We start from the raw sequence: 14,901 nt of genomic DNA on the forward strand, positions 1-14,901 counted from the left end.
TTTCAATGTATGATAAATGTCTCTGCAACAAACTGCCGTTAAATAGACATTAACACATGAAATTAAAACGTATTTTCACCCAAAACCCAGCAGGTCAAAGCAAAAGACGATGCATTCAGGCTAAAAATGCCCATTATTTAGGAACTGCGAGTGAAATACGTGTCAGAACCGCTTCTGAATGTCAAATTATAAATCCATGCAAATGAGTTTATACCTACAAATATGAATTTACAATCCTGAATAGTTTAAATATTGTTTAATTCAACATGCATCTGAATTATGCACTGACCGCCTAGTCGCAAAACTTTATATAAAACTGTTCCACTATTCGCCAAAACACTGTACGCCTATTCAATAAAGAAATGACGAAGTGTTTGGGCTTGTAGGCTCTATACACTGTACTTACTGAATTTATAAATATAAGTTTTGTATTGTATTTTACTTGCGACAGTGAAACAGTATTTATTGGTCTGTTTCACCAACGATGTCCTTGTCTTGGACAAGAAATAGAATCTGTATACGAGTTTCCGTTAACATACAAGAAAAATATATATTTATTCCGCTCAGCTTGACAGGACACTTTTTTTTTTTTTTTTTCTTTGTATTTTTAGCTCGATTATTCGGGGAATAGCGGTGCTATTCTAGTAGCCCCGGCTTCGGTTAAAGTTAAATTTTTCGGCAACCTTTTTTCTGTCAAATCTTTTTTTTTTACTTTTGCTTATACCTTACTGTAACTTCACATAAACATTGTGCAAACAAAGCCTTTTTATGCAGGGACTGCCCATTATACCCAAATACCCAAGGCGAAGGTGTTGTACTTGAAATTATTTTTTGAATTTAAGCTCCACCAACAGACAAACGCGCTGTCTACATGAAAACTTTGTACAATCAAAGTGTCCAAAACGAGTCCGCTCATCTATCTTCCAAGACGGTGGTTAGTTATACGTGTAGAACAACTGATGTAAACGTTAGGAGCCAGGTCATTTTCCGCTTATTCTGTAGCGATTACTGCAATAATTATTAATGCAAATGAAAAAGAATTGGATATTAGCTTCGATCTGCTTGATTTTGACTGATATCAGCGGTGATTTGGAGCCGGATATTAAAATAAACAGAAATTACCAATAACCGCGCCGACGGCAGCTGTTTCTTCTGTGAATGATGATAAAGTCCCCGTCATAAAGTCCGAACAAGTCTCTGAGATGGATCAAACACTGAGCTGTGCCACGTAACGATTATATGAATAATGCGTTAGTGATTTATGTGTAAAGAATCTAGTCATTATTACAAAAAATAATTTCAAACACTGTACAAATATGGATTCGAAACTGCAATAATAACATATAAACTGGTCCGTGACTGTTACGAAAACGAAAGAATTATAACTATTACTTTTTAACTGTCGGTTGTCATAAAACAAAGTCAAATTATGGAAATATATGAATGAAAAGAAGTTTTGAATAGGCGTACAGTTTTTCGACTAAGCGTTCAGTCCGGATTTTAGAAATTGCGATTAGTGGGCCAGTAATGTAATCGGCATATATGTCTCAGAAAAACACATTTTCCTAAAAACGCATTCGTTACCATAGAGCCATGCTAGTATTTATCGATGCGTAAGATATTTATCTACAAAGTAACAAAGGTTTCAATTCTTTGCAAAAGCTCAAGATACATGTATTTCAAAGAACTGATAGTTTCATTACAAAATCGAACAAATACCCACACGTGATTTGACTTGAAATGAAGTATATTAAGAGTTTTAATAGGCGTGTTTGGTATCTACGTAAACAGTAGCTCTTAAACAATAGGTAGATTAAAAATACACTTACTTTATGCGATATTAACGAAATAAACAATGAAAATCCAAGCCATCCGCGACAGCAAAAATTTGTGTTTTGATTTCTGAATGCCTAGTTTTTGGCGACTTCCGGTTGGGCGTACAGAGAGTCTATACACTGTGTAACAGCTTACCTGTTCTTTTAAATCATAAATAGTAAATAAAAAACATAAGAACATGACATATTTATCAAGAATTTCTGTTGTAAAAAATTTAAACCTCTATTATTTCAATCGTCTTCATGTAATGGCGGTCTGAGGCGTGACCAATGAAAACGCTTCGTGTAGTAATGTGTTTACCTGTATCGGCCATTTTCCAGTATGTAGTACACGCAATTTAAACCTCTGAATTTTTTTAACTGCCATAGTTTGAAATTTTTTTTAAGGAATCTAGATCATATATACATCATTGGAAAGGAAAAATTACAGGCTTTCTATGTATGTATTTCTTTTTTTGATCCGTTGCTTTATTATAACATAATTCCCGCCCAACATATTCCGTTGGGTGTTATTTACATAAAGAAGGGGACAGTGCTATCACATTCTTTTCCTTTTCTGGTTTGTACGGCATTATCCTGTTATTTGGTCCGCGGACCAGAAACTTTCCGGTCTTATTTTCTTGTATTAATGTAACTTTCTTGAAATTATATATCGGTGTTTCTCACCGTATTGGGGTCAAAAAGTAGTCCATCCTAAAAAGTAGTTCCTATAGTGTTGCAAAAAAGTCCCTTCCTCAGGTGACTATAGTCTGTATCAATAGACTAATGCTATTTATTCCGTACAGTGTTGAAAAAATAGTCCCTAACCTCTGGTGACTATAGTCTGTATCAATAGACTAATGCTATTTATTCCGTAAAGTAACCGAATATGAAAACTACTTACATGTCAGTTAGAAGTCCAAAATTACTTCCCAGCAAATGAACAACGAAATATACAAGTTTTAAAGGAACAGTTCCAGCACAAAATTAGTAAAGTCTTTATTCCGAGATACTGTTTACGTACACACACAAAAAATCAATATACTCGTATCGGTTATTTGTGACATTAAATGCATACAGATTGTATTTCTTTTCGTCAAACAGACGGAATAAATCGCGAAAATGTTTATATCCGCTCTCATCCCTGCACAAATTTGTCAGATAGGCCCACTTTAGAAATATATCTGGATTTCATTCATTGACATACACGAATGCAGCTAATAATAAACGATCAAAATGTTTAACACCTATCTACCAAAACAGTCATCTAATTAGCTTTGGCCACTTTTTAGCATCTCCAATAATGTCTTGTATTATCATCCATATTGTGTGTAAATTTTTCTTCTGTGATCGCGTGCTTCCATAGCTAACGGTCAATTGAAACTTGCAATCAAAATCAAGGCATATTAACATCTCTGTGAACTATGTTAATGGGTTCATTCGAAGTACATGGTTATCTTTTGATCTGAACGTAAAATTATGGGTAAACATTGTCTGCAGAATGCCTGACCTCACTATATATACTCCTGGTATTTGGTCCGCGGACCAAATAAATTCTTCGTCGCTATATATACTCCTGGTATTTGGTCCGCATCTGAAAACTTCTATATTAACGAATTATTTTAAGAATGTCACCCCCCAAAAGACTACCAAGCCCAATTTTCTGAAAATATGCTCCCCCAAAGAAAACCCTTTTCCCGGGGATACTTCCCTTTAAAAGGCATTAGAATGAATCTACTGGAAAACATTTTCGTCTCTATATATATACTCCTGGTATTTGGTCCGCGGACCAAATAAATTCCTCGTCGCTATATATACTCCTGGTATTTGGTCCGCATCTGAAAACTTCTTTATAAACGAATTATTTTGAGAATGTCACCCCCAAAAGACTGCCAAGCCCCATTTTCTGAAAATATGATCCCCCAAAGAAAACCCTTTTCCCGGGGATACTTCCCCTTAAAAGGCATTAGAATGAATCTATTGGAAAACAATTTCGTCTCTCTATATATACTCCTGGTATTTGGTCGCGGACCAAATAAATTCTTCGTCGCTATATATACTCCTGGTATTTGGTCCGCATCTGAAAACTTCTATATTAACGAATTATTTTGAGAATGTCACCCCAAAAGACTGCCAAGCCCCATTTTCTGAAAATATTATCCCCAAAGAAAACCCTTTTCCCGGGGATACTTCCCCTTAAAAGGCATTAGAATGAATCTATTGGAAAACAATTTCGTCTCTCTATATATACTCCTGGTATTTGGTCCGCGGACCAAATAAATTCTTCGTCGCTATATATACTCCTGGTATTTGGTCCGCATCTGAAAACTTCTATATTAACGAATCATTTTGAGAATATCACCCCAAAAGACTGCCAAGCCCCATTTTCTGAAAATATGATCCCCCAAAGAAAACCCTTTTCCCGGGGATACTTCCCTTAAAAAGCATTAGAATGAATCTATTGGAAAACATTTTCGTCTCTATATATATACTCCTGGTATTTGGTCCGCGGACCAAATAAATTCTTCGTCGCTATATATACTCCTGGTATTTGGTCCGCACCTGAAAACTTCTATATTAACGAATTATTTTAAAAATGTCACCCCCAAAAGACTACCAAGCCCCTTTTCTGAAAATATGATCCCCCAAAGAAAACCCCTTTCCCGGGGATACTTCCCCTTAAAAGGCATTAGAATGAATCTATTGGAAAACATTTTCGTCTCTCTATGTATACTCCTGGTATTTGGTCCGCACATGTATAATTTATTATGTGTATTCCTACGCGACCTTACATGACCTCAACAGTGAATGGCGGAAGGATACACAATGATTTTTTTAGAAAATTCACGAAAAGATGGCAAATCATAAGGAAGCATACAGAAGGTGGAAGTTAGCAGGGAGACCTCGTGGGGATAACGAACTTTTCTCTGAACGAAAATCCACTAAGAAATTGTTTAGAGCAACATACAGACAGGGAATCGCTAATAAGGACTTTCAATTTAAACAGAAGATAAACGAGAATAGAAAGTATGATTCCAAATTATTCCATAAACTCGTCAATAGTCAAAGGAAGAAAGGCGCCAGATACATAACTGATTTGTATGTAGGTACCTCCCATTATGAGGAAGGGGATATAGTGAAAGGGTTCCATGAGCTCTTTGAAGAGTTGGGGAAACAGGATGATAACGATCGTTTTGACGAGTTGTACCATGCACTGGTGGAGATGGAGTGTGGAGTCCTTGAAATTCTCACCCAAAACCGTGAAGTTGATCCAGTGACACTGGACGAACTGAACTGTGCAATTAAGAGTCTTAATACGGGCAAAGCCCCAGACATTTATAACTTATCAGTGGAACACTTACTTAATTGTGGACAAGCTGCAAGAGATTACCTTCTTTCCGTAGTTAACCATGTTTTTATAAGTGGACAGTTCCCTGCAACTCTGAAGAAAGGTCTTGTTACTCCTATTTTTAAAAACAAAGGTGAACCCAACGAGTCGTCCAACTATCGCGGGATAACAGTGTTGCCAGTAATTGGCAAGGTAATAGAGGCGCTGCTTCGAAAAAGAATAGCTGAATGTATACAACTCAATCAAAATAAATTTCAACGGGGATTTACAAAAAACTCATCACCATTGAATGCTGCTTTTATTATTGAGGAACTTTATAGAGAAAGTAAAGACAACAAGGCAGATATGCACCTTATCCTATTGGATGCCAAATCAGCATTTGACGTGGTGGATCATAAACATTTACTACGCAGATTATTTCATATTGGGGTTACTGATAAACATTGGTCTATTATTGAAAGTTTTCATAGAAATTGCATCAGCTCAGTGAAATGGATGAGTCAAGTGTCTTCGGAATTCCGGGTGCATCAAGGCGTGAAGCAAGGAGGCGTGCTCAGCACTGATCTCTACAAGATCTACGTTAACCCCCTTCTAGATAGGCTGGTCGACGCAAATATTGGATCCTCGATAGGCAGTGTCAGATGTTCTACTAGCGCTTGTGCCGACGACATATGCCTGTGTGCAGATTCTTTGATCGAGGTGCAGGGGCTGCTAAACATCTCAGCTGAGTTTGCATACATGGAACGGTATCTGCTTCAGCCTAAGAAGAGTGTACATATACATGTTAATCCTCAGCGTAAAAACAATACACACCTCCCTTTGATATTAAATGGATCAGAGCTTCCTACAGTGAAGAGAGCACTGCATTTGGGAATTATCCGTACAGAGTCTCTACTGAACAATCAAAAAGAAAATGTTGACGAAAATCTTAAAAAGGCAAGAAGAAAAGCATACAGCCTATTTGGAAGTGGTTATCAAGGGCACGAGGGACTCAACATATCCTCTGTGATCCTTCTATACAAGACATACGTGGTACCGGTATTGTTGTATGGATTGGAGCTTTTACTTCCACCAGAAAGCATGATCAATAAGCTTGAACTGTTTCAAAGAAAATTCGTTAAAGAAATCCTTCGGTTACCGGACAACACAGCAAACCCTTCCATTAATCTCATAACTGGAATTTTACCGATTGAAGCGCAAATCCATATTCGTGCACTAATTTTTCTCCATACTTTATTAATGCAAGATGACAATAGTGCTGAAAAAGAAATCCTAACGAGGCAGATCCAAATAAAGTCAGTTAATAGTGCATCTTGGTTTGTAGAAGTGCAAAAGTTCATGTGGTTATATGATCTTGGTTTGATTGAGGATATTCTCCATGATACACCCACTAGAGGCCGTTGGAAAACTATTATACACGGTGCTGTCAACCGATACTGGATTAAGCGCATAGACAGTCTTATACCCCTGTACTCTACATTACAATTCCTAGTATATGATACATTTACACCGGGCAAAGTAATTCCTCTTCTGGCACCAGAGTTTTCGGCAAGAGAATCATACCGGTTGAAGGTTAAGTTGCGGCTGTTAACCGGAACATATTATCTTCAGTCAACCAGAGTGAATTTCAATCAATACGACATTGATCCTACTTGCCAAGTGTGCGGGGAGGCTGTAGAAACTGTTGAGCATTTTGTTTTGAAATGTATCGCATTGGACGGTATTAGGGGTACTATTCTGGGCGACATTGAACATCAATGGAGAGAGATTACAGGAACCGACTTTACAGGGCTAGACATCAATACTAAGCTAGCCATTATAGTCAACAGTTGGCCTATTGTTAGGAGATATCTCAAGTCCCCTAGTTGTGCGGAGTATCATGACCTTGAGAAGCATTGTGGGCGATTACTATTTGGTTTGGACAGAGCACGGCTATTCCTTCTGTCTGCCTGCGCTGGGCGGGGGCCAAAACGTACCAAACACTCTTTCATGCAAAAAGGTTTCATTTAAGTAAATAGCGCTTCTTCCATAAACTGAGCTGTATAAAGTGTGTATCGCGACACGTGTACTGTGGTGATTCGGGTGGTGGACTTAATATAACTGTGATTCTGGTGGTGGAATTTAACGCAATCATCTACGAACCCTGTTCGGTTCCCCTATGTAGGGGGGAGAAGATAAACAAGAAACAAGAAACAATGGCGGATGGATACACTATGATTTTTTTACAAAGCCGAAGCTAAACATATCATTTAAAAGTTGTGGAATTTATTTGGTCCGCGGACCAAATAACAGGATAATGCCGTTTGTACTCGGAGGCGGATGTCGACAAGTCAAAAAAATATTAACGATATTCAACTCTCGAGTACAATTATTTGGACTAGTTCAAATTCTATTATGACTGATCACTTTCTTACATTTGTATATTCTGGCATGTGACATCATGAAGTTCAGCGACCTGGAAATAAGTTATCACACCTTAAAGGAGCAAATACTTGCATACTGGTACAAAAACATCTGCACAAAAATCAACGTTCTTTTCTTCCAGAACAACCGGTGCAAATGGCGTATTTGGTCAAAGGGAAGTAACTGTGCACTACAGTGCTTTAGGGTATAGCGGATAGCTAACTAATTTTTCCTGCATTCCAGTTTAAAGAAATGAAAATAATAGTTTTTTTTCAGTATATCAGACAGAAAACATCTATTCTTCTTAAAACATTCAGCTTTTAATAGAAATTCATGTGTATTTTCTCTCCATGCCATTGTTTACATATGCGCTGATTTAGGGTGTACAGTATAGCTTTGGTCATTTTTTCCATTATTAGTTTAAAATCCACATCTTTACAAACTTTCCAAAATTGCTTTACTATAAATCAGAATAATAATGTATTCTCTTTTCAAAAACATTCAGCTTTTTAAATTTCTATCAAATACTTTTCATGCACTGACGTTTTTAACATATACACTGATTCAGTCTATAGGGGATAGCTTTATTTTACATCTGATGACATATGAAAAATAACACAACAAGCAAATATCTAAAATGTATATCAGAATGTCTGTTTGCATGCCAGTAAAAGAATGATATGAAAATTTAGACAATAATTCAAGTCTAAATATAAAATTTCTCAATCTATCCTCTATACCCTAAAATCCGCTATACCCTAAAGCACTGTACCGAAAATAAATCAGTATGTTATCGTTGATAACTCCATAAAAATGCCAAAAGATTCTGCCAAATATTTAGGCGTAACCATTAGTAAAGACCTATCATGGACCAATCATATGTAACATCAAAAGCAAAAAATTCCCTAAAATGTTAAAACCCCAAATAAACGAGTCAAAGAGGTTGCATATAAAACCTATGTTAGACCCCAATTAGAGTACTGTTCCACCATATGGCATCCATGGCAAAAATACCTTACCCATAAAATTGAGCAAGTCCAAAGATCTGCAGCAAGATGTGTCTATAATGACTACAATTACACCAGTAGTGTCTCCAAAATGATAAATGAACTAAACTGCCCTGTAAACATGAAGTCATTGGGCCAACGACGGAAAACCGTCAAAGGATAATCGTTGTTGGGCCACTGTTGGCCCAACAATGATTAATAAGTATTGTAAATACAGCTGTTGGGCCAACGTTGAACCAACTTTGAATTTCAGTCACAGATATCTCTGCATTGGCCCAATATTGATTTTCAGAGAAAGACTTATACGGAGAAAACATCGTTGGCCCAACGTTGGCCCATTAAAAGTAATAATATAATAATTATATATTTTACAGGTGACTGTTTTATCACAAACCCCTACAGATATACACGTTGTGTATGTGTAACATGCAATATTTAATTAATAATTAAATACTTTTCTTCACCAATTCGTAATCAGTTAAATTTGAGCTAATTAAACCTAAAACTTATTTGCAGCCGTAATGACATTTTGAACTATTTCAAATCTACTACCTTGAAAAAAAAATTGTGAAAAGAATGAAAAAAAACACCACTACTAACTCTATAACAAATATCTAATTTTATACAGTCATAAAATGTTTACAATAAATCTGTTGAGTATTCCAGAACATGAACTCTCGTTAACCCGGGTTATGTAAGAAATCCCAGAAAATGTGGTTAATTTTACTCTCTAGGCCAGATTTCTAGCTGCATATATGTGAAGTAAAGGAAACTATTATACATGTGATAGATCTAGAGTTAACAAAAACCCGGTCTACCAGCTATAAACTGTAAGTAGAAGTTTTTGAATATTTTTTGATAAAATTGTGGAATCTTGTAAACAGAGAATTTCTTAATTTTATCCTGTATGCAAGTAATATCCATGTGACTTGAACATATGTTAAATACTTTATCTAAAGCTGGCGGATGGCACGTGTGTTGAGTATTAAATTCTTTAAATAAAATAACTCATATTCTCGTTAATTCTAATATATTTTTCTCGGTTAAATACAGACAACAATAAATTTCATACATTTTACGCAAGTTTATGTCCAGAGGTTTATGTGTATTTCTTTAGTTATATTGTTATCAATTTGACATAGATGGTTTACTCAACATTATGATTTTTGTTTTTTTACAGGGTGCTGTTCAAGAAAGTAATAATGGAGTGCCTAGCACTGTGGTGCACAAGAAAAAACAAGAAGAAAAAAAAGAAAGCAGCAACTTCATTGAGAAAAGAAAACAATCAAACAAAACTTGGATATATAATGAGTTAATATACTGACAGTAATTCACTTTAGTAGGATTTAATCAGTGACTGAAAAAAGAAAAATATTTAGATTTATAAAAGGCTGGAATCAATATTTGACATGTTGTAGTGATGAAATATTCTGTTATATTTCTTCAGGAAAATTGTAAACAAACTTTAAATAAACAAACTTTAACAAAATCACAACTATTTGAAAATAAAATACACACTAAATAATGCTAGTTTTAGTCTTTTTTCAGTTTCGTAATCGTTGGGATAGCGTTGGCCCAACGCTGGACCAACCATGACAGACGAAAAAATGCTGTTGGCCCAATGGAGGGCCAACGATAAGTGCAGGATACCAGTTGTTGGCCCAATGGAGGGCCAACGATAAGTGTAGGATTCCAGTCGTTGGGCCAACGGTGTACCAATCGTTGGGCCAACGTTGCGCCAATTAGCAAAATGGCGTTGGGCCAACGTTGGAAATCTTCGTTGGGCCAACGAAGAGTCTGCCGTTGGCCCAACGTTGGGCCAACGCATGTCTGCTATCTGGGCCATGGCAAACCCTAGAACAACGCCGTAAGATCTGCTCAGTTACTGTGTTATACCAGATCTCAGATAAGATAAGATAAGATAAGATAAGATAAGATGAGATTTATTTAACGTCGGTTATATATAAAAAGTTACAACATAAGCTAGAAGCTTGTATCCGACATAAACATATTATCCTATAACAGACAAACAAACAAACTGTAAATAAAAGCATCATTAAGACATATTAAAAAAGTTCTTCAAATTAAAACCTAAGTATCAAGGATCCAACAACACCTTGTTTTTGTTGACCACAGTCACCTTAAACCTACTAGCAACTTGAACTACTTGATACCGTATTCAAAGACACATTATCATGCAAACTCCTTTTTTCCCAGAAGCATACGTCTGTGGAACAGTCTCCCTGTGTCTTTGCAAGCTAGTCCCAACTTAGAAATATTTGTTGGGCAGCTACTACTTCTTAACAGTAATCTTTGCCTAGTTGTGTGTATCATCAGCATTTTCTGGTTTGGGGATTTTCAGAAGAATTATGGCCTTTGATTCATAGATCTGCCGTATATGAAGAGATTTTAAAATAAATAATTTGGCGCAAACCATAGCAAAGGTCAAGTGCACTTTGAAGTCAACGGTTTTAAAAGAGGAGCTGTTTTCTGCCCAATCCATAACTGTGCCATTTATTTTAATTACTTGGCACACATGTTTGCGATGATGAGACCATATGTCGCATGCAAGACACAGACCCCTGTCTCCAAGGTCAGGGTCACACTTGAAAGTCAAATATTAACACTGTCTTTTTTTATCTGCTACTCATCAAGAGATTTCGGAATCTTTTCACAGATGTTCCCCATAATGAGGAGACATGTCATATGCTAGACACAGGACCCTATTACAAAGATCAAGGTCGCACTTTAAGATAAGAGACATTTGGTAATTTCTTTTGTCTGGTCAATAACTTTACTTTGCGTAGACGGATGTTGATATAAAATGGTCTGTCGCATTATACTTGTCCAATGCAAGGCCCAGACCTGATATGTACAGTGCATGCGATTTTTTATCAGTTTTCCAACTAATTTAAAAAAGAACTAGAAGATGCTTTTGCAAAAAAGCGTATGTCTCCCCCAATGCAAAGTGGTATAGGCAAGAAGTCAATAGGAGTCAGGAGCGAAAGTCAAAGAGACGCTGATGGTTGGTTGCAATAGGGATCATCTACTTGGCATGTCCAGTCATCCTGCTAAGTTTCAACACTCTTGGCCTAGTGGTTCTCAAGTCAATGTACAGGCTCCTGTGACCTTGACCTTTGATCAAGTGACCCCAAAATAAATAGGGGTCATCTACTTTGCATGTCCAATCATCCTATTAAGTTTCAACATTCTAGGTCAAGTGGTTCTCAAGTTATTTTCCGGAAATGATTTCACATGACCAGGCCCCTGTGACCTTGACCTTTAATAGACTGACCCAAAAATCAATAGGGGTCATCTACTCTGCATGTTCAATTATCCTATGAAGTTTCAACATTCTGGATCAAGAGGTTCTCAAGTTATTGATCGGAAATGGTTATCAATGTTCAGGCCCCTGTGACCTTGACCTTTAACGGAGTGACCCCAAAATCGATAGGGGTCATCTACTCTGCATGAGCAATCATCCTATGAAGTTTCAACATTCTGGGTTGAGTGGTTCTCAAGTTACTGACCGGAAATTGTTTTCCATGTTCAGGCCCCTGTGACCTTGACCTTTAATAGAGTGACCCTAAAATTAATTGGAGTCATTTACTCTGTATGTCCAATTATCCTATGAAGTTTTAACATTCTGGGTCAAGAGGTTCTCAAGTTATTGATCAGAAACGGTTTTCCATGTTCAGGCCCCTGTGACCTTGACCTTTAACAGAGTGACCCCAAAATTGATAGGAGTCATCTACTCTGCATGACCAATCATCCTATTAAGTTTCAACATTCTGGGTCAAGTTGTTCTCAAGTTACTGACCGGAAATGTTTTTCAATGCTCAGGCCTCTGTGACCTTGACCTTTAATAGATAAATCGATAGGGATCATCTACTTTGCATGTACAATCATCCTATGAAGTTTCAACATTCTGGGTCAAGTGGTACTCAAGTTATTGATTGGAAATGGTTTTCAATGTTCAGGCCCCTGTGACCTTGACCTTTAACAGAGTGACCCCGAAATCGATAGGGGTCATCTACTTTACATGACCAATCATCCTATGAAGTTTCAACATTCTGGGTCAAGTGGTTCTCTAGTTATTGATCGGAAATGGTTTTCAATTTTCAGGCCCCTGTGACCTTGACCTTTGACGGAGTGACCCCAAAATCAATAGAGGTCATCTACTCTTCATGACCAATCATCCTATTAAGTTTCAACATTCTGGATCAAGTAGTTCTCTAGTTATTGATCGGAAATGGTTTTCAATGTTCTGGCCCCTGTGACCTTGACCTTTGACAGAGTGACCCCAAAAACAATAGGGGTCATCTACTCTAGCAGCCCTACAACCCTATGAAGTTTGAAGGTTCTAGGTCAAATGGTTCTCCAGTTATTGCTCGGAAATGAAGTGTGACGTACGGACGGACGGACGGACAGGACAAAAACAATATGTCTCCCCCAGATGGAGGGGGGGGGGGGGGTGGGGAGAGACATAATTATGTTTAAAGTAAGATTGCTGTATTCTATCAGTTCTAATTCAACTTCCTGCTTTTACTCTTTAACCTGACCTGTAAAATAGTTCTTTACTTTATCTTTGAGATGCACATAATCTCTGTATTCTTATATTTTAACAGCTATCCCTGACAAAGCGCCTGCTAGTTATAATCGGTAACGATTGTTAAGCAGTATAACATAGAAATAGACATAAAAAATCACGTTCTTTGGCAGGCTGTAAAATCAGGTCCGGGTCCAGGGCCGGACCGAGGGGGTTCAAGTCAATATTTATTTATTGTCGGTAGATAAAGTAACATTATAAACATAAGCTATGTACTGTATAGCTTTTGACCGTTCATGCCCCAACCGCCATCCCACTCCACAGTTGGCTGAGAAGTAGAATCTATACTCATCAAAGATGTGGCAATAGATATTTTTTTTTCAAAATTAAGACCCAGAAACGCACTAGAGGCCACCATTTCATACTTGTATTTCAAACCTGACCTCCCAATCAAGAAGGGAGTAACCCCTCCATCGCCTCATAATTTAGGCCTCAAAATGCACCAGAGGCCACAATTTCATGCGTGTATTTAAAAAAAGAGCCCCTGACCCCGTCCTACCCACTAAAATGAGGGTGTTCAGCCATCAGTAGATGCACGAGAGGCCACCATTTCATACCTGTATTTCAAAAAATTTCCAGGGGAGAACCCCATGATTCCCCTAACATAGACAAAGACACCTCTCTGGACATAGTGGTCGAGAGGACTAAGACGCTTACCTACGGAGATGAAGGCCCCTTGGTTCAAACTCTGGCTACTCCCATTGTGGTGTGTCCTTCGGCAAGGCACTTTATCACGATTGCCTCAGTCGACCCAGCTGTAAATGGATACCAGCAAATTGCTGGGGGTAGACCTGTGCCTAAGGTATAATTGGTTTTAACTGTTCTTAAAATAGGGTTTTTTGATTTGATTTAAAGAGAATTCCGATAATTTTTTTCCTTTCATAGAATTTTTTTTAAATTCATATATATGATAGGAAAATGTGTGCTGAAAACAATGAACAAATAAAAATAATATGTCACCAGGCTTGTTTTTGTGAAAAATTGCTTTGAACACACCCACTGTTGCTGAAACTGCCAGCGATTTTTGAACATTTTCATAATTTTCTGCTTTTTTATAAATACCAACCAAAATATACATCCAGGCAGCACAATACGGTTTTTTTCTTATTACAGATTTTATCATATACTTACTTGATATCATAGTCATATCTATAATACTCTATCCTTACAAAGATGGGTACAAATGAAAAAAAATATTGTTTCATATTTACTTTTGTGAACTTTTTTCAATGAAAAATACCCATAGTGAAGAATATTTTTTTAAATTTTGAAAAAACTCTTTCAAAGAACTTTTTCCTTTTTTTCTTGTGTATAGATAATTGTATTGTGAGCATAAAAAGGGCTAAAACTGTATGGGTCACCAGGCTATTTTTTATGTTAAGACCGCTAGAATACAAACACTTGTTCGGACGGAAATGGCGCGAACCTGCCCAAATTGATTACATGTATGTCTGCTAAAAGTTTAAAAAAAGTTTTAAAAATCCTTAATTCTTTCTATAATTGCATACTAAATAATCTGAAAGGTGATATTGTCTTATCAGTACTAAGTCAATTATCTTACATTATATGAAAAACACTGTCTTTATACTAAAATGCGATGTGAAAACACAACCACAAAAATAGCAAGATACCTGTCAGGCATGATACTTGTCAATACAACATAAACCAGTATCAACATTTGATTACTGATATAACTTATCAAAAATGTTATTTCATTCA

The 14,901-nt window shown here is 36.9% G+C and overlaps 1 long non-coding RNA gene across 5 annotated transcripts in view; it reads right to left on the bottom strand.

Moving 5' to 3' along the window:
- Positions 1-7,727, bottom strand: part of LOC128547943 (uncharacterized) — a 58,366-nt gene extending 50,639 nt beyond the window's left edge. For all 5 annotated transcript variants that reach the window (XR_008366799.1, XR_008366798.1, XR_008366797.1 and 2 more), the window contains exon 1: positions 7,578-7,727. This is a non-coding gene — a long non-coding RNA (uncharacterized LOC128547943). The remainder of the gene's footprint in view (positions 1-7,577) is intronic.
- Between the last annotated feature and the right edge of the window lie 7,174 nt (positions 7,728-14,901).

The sequence above is a fragment of the Mercenaria mercenaria genome, chromosome 1 (assembly GCF_021730395.1).
Source record: "Mercenaria mercenaria strain notata chromosome 1, MADL_Memer_1, whole genome shotgun sequence".
In the NCBI taxonomy this organism is placed as follows: Eukaryota; Metazoa; Mollusca; class Bivalvia; order Venerida; family Veneridae; genus Mercenaria; species Mercenaria mercenaria.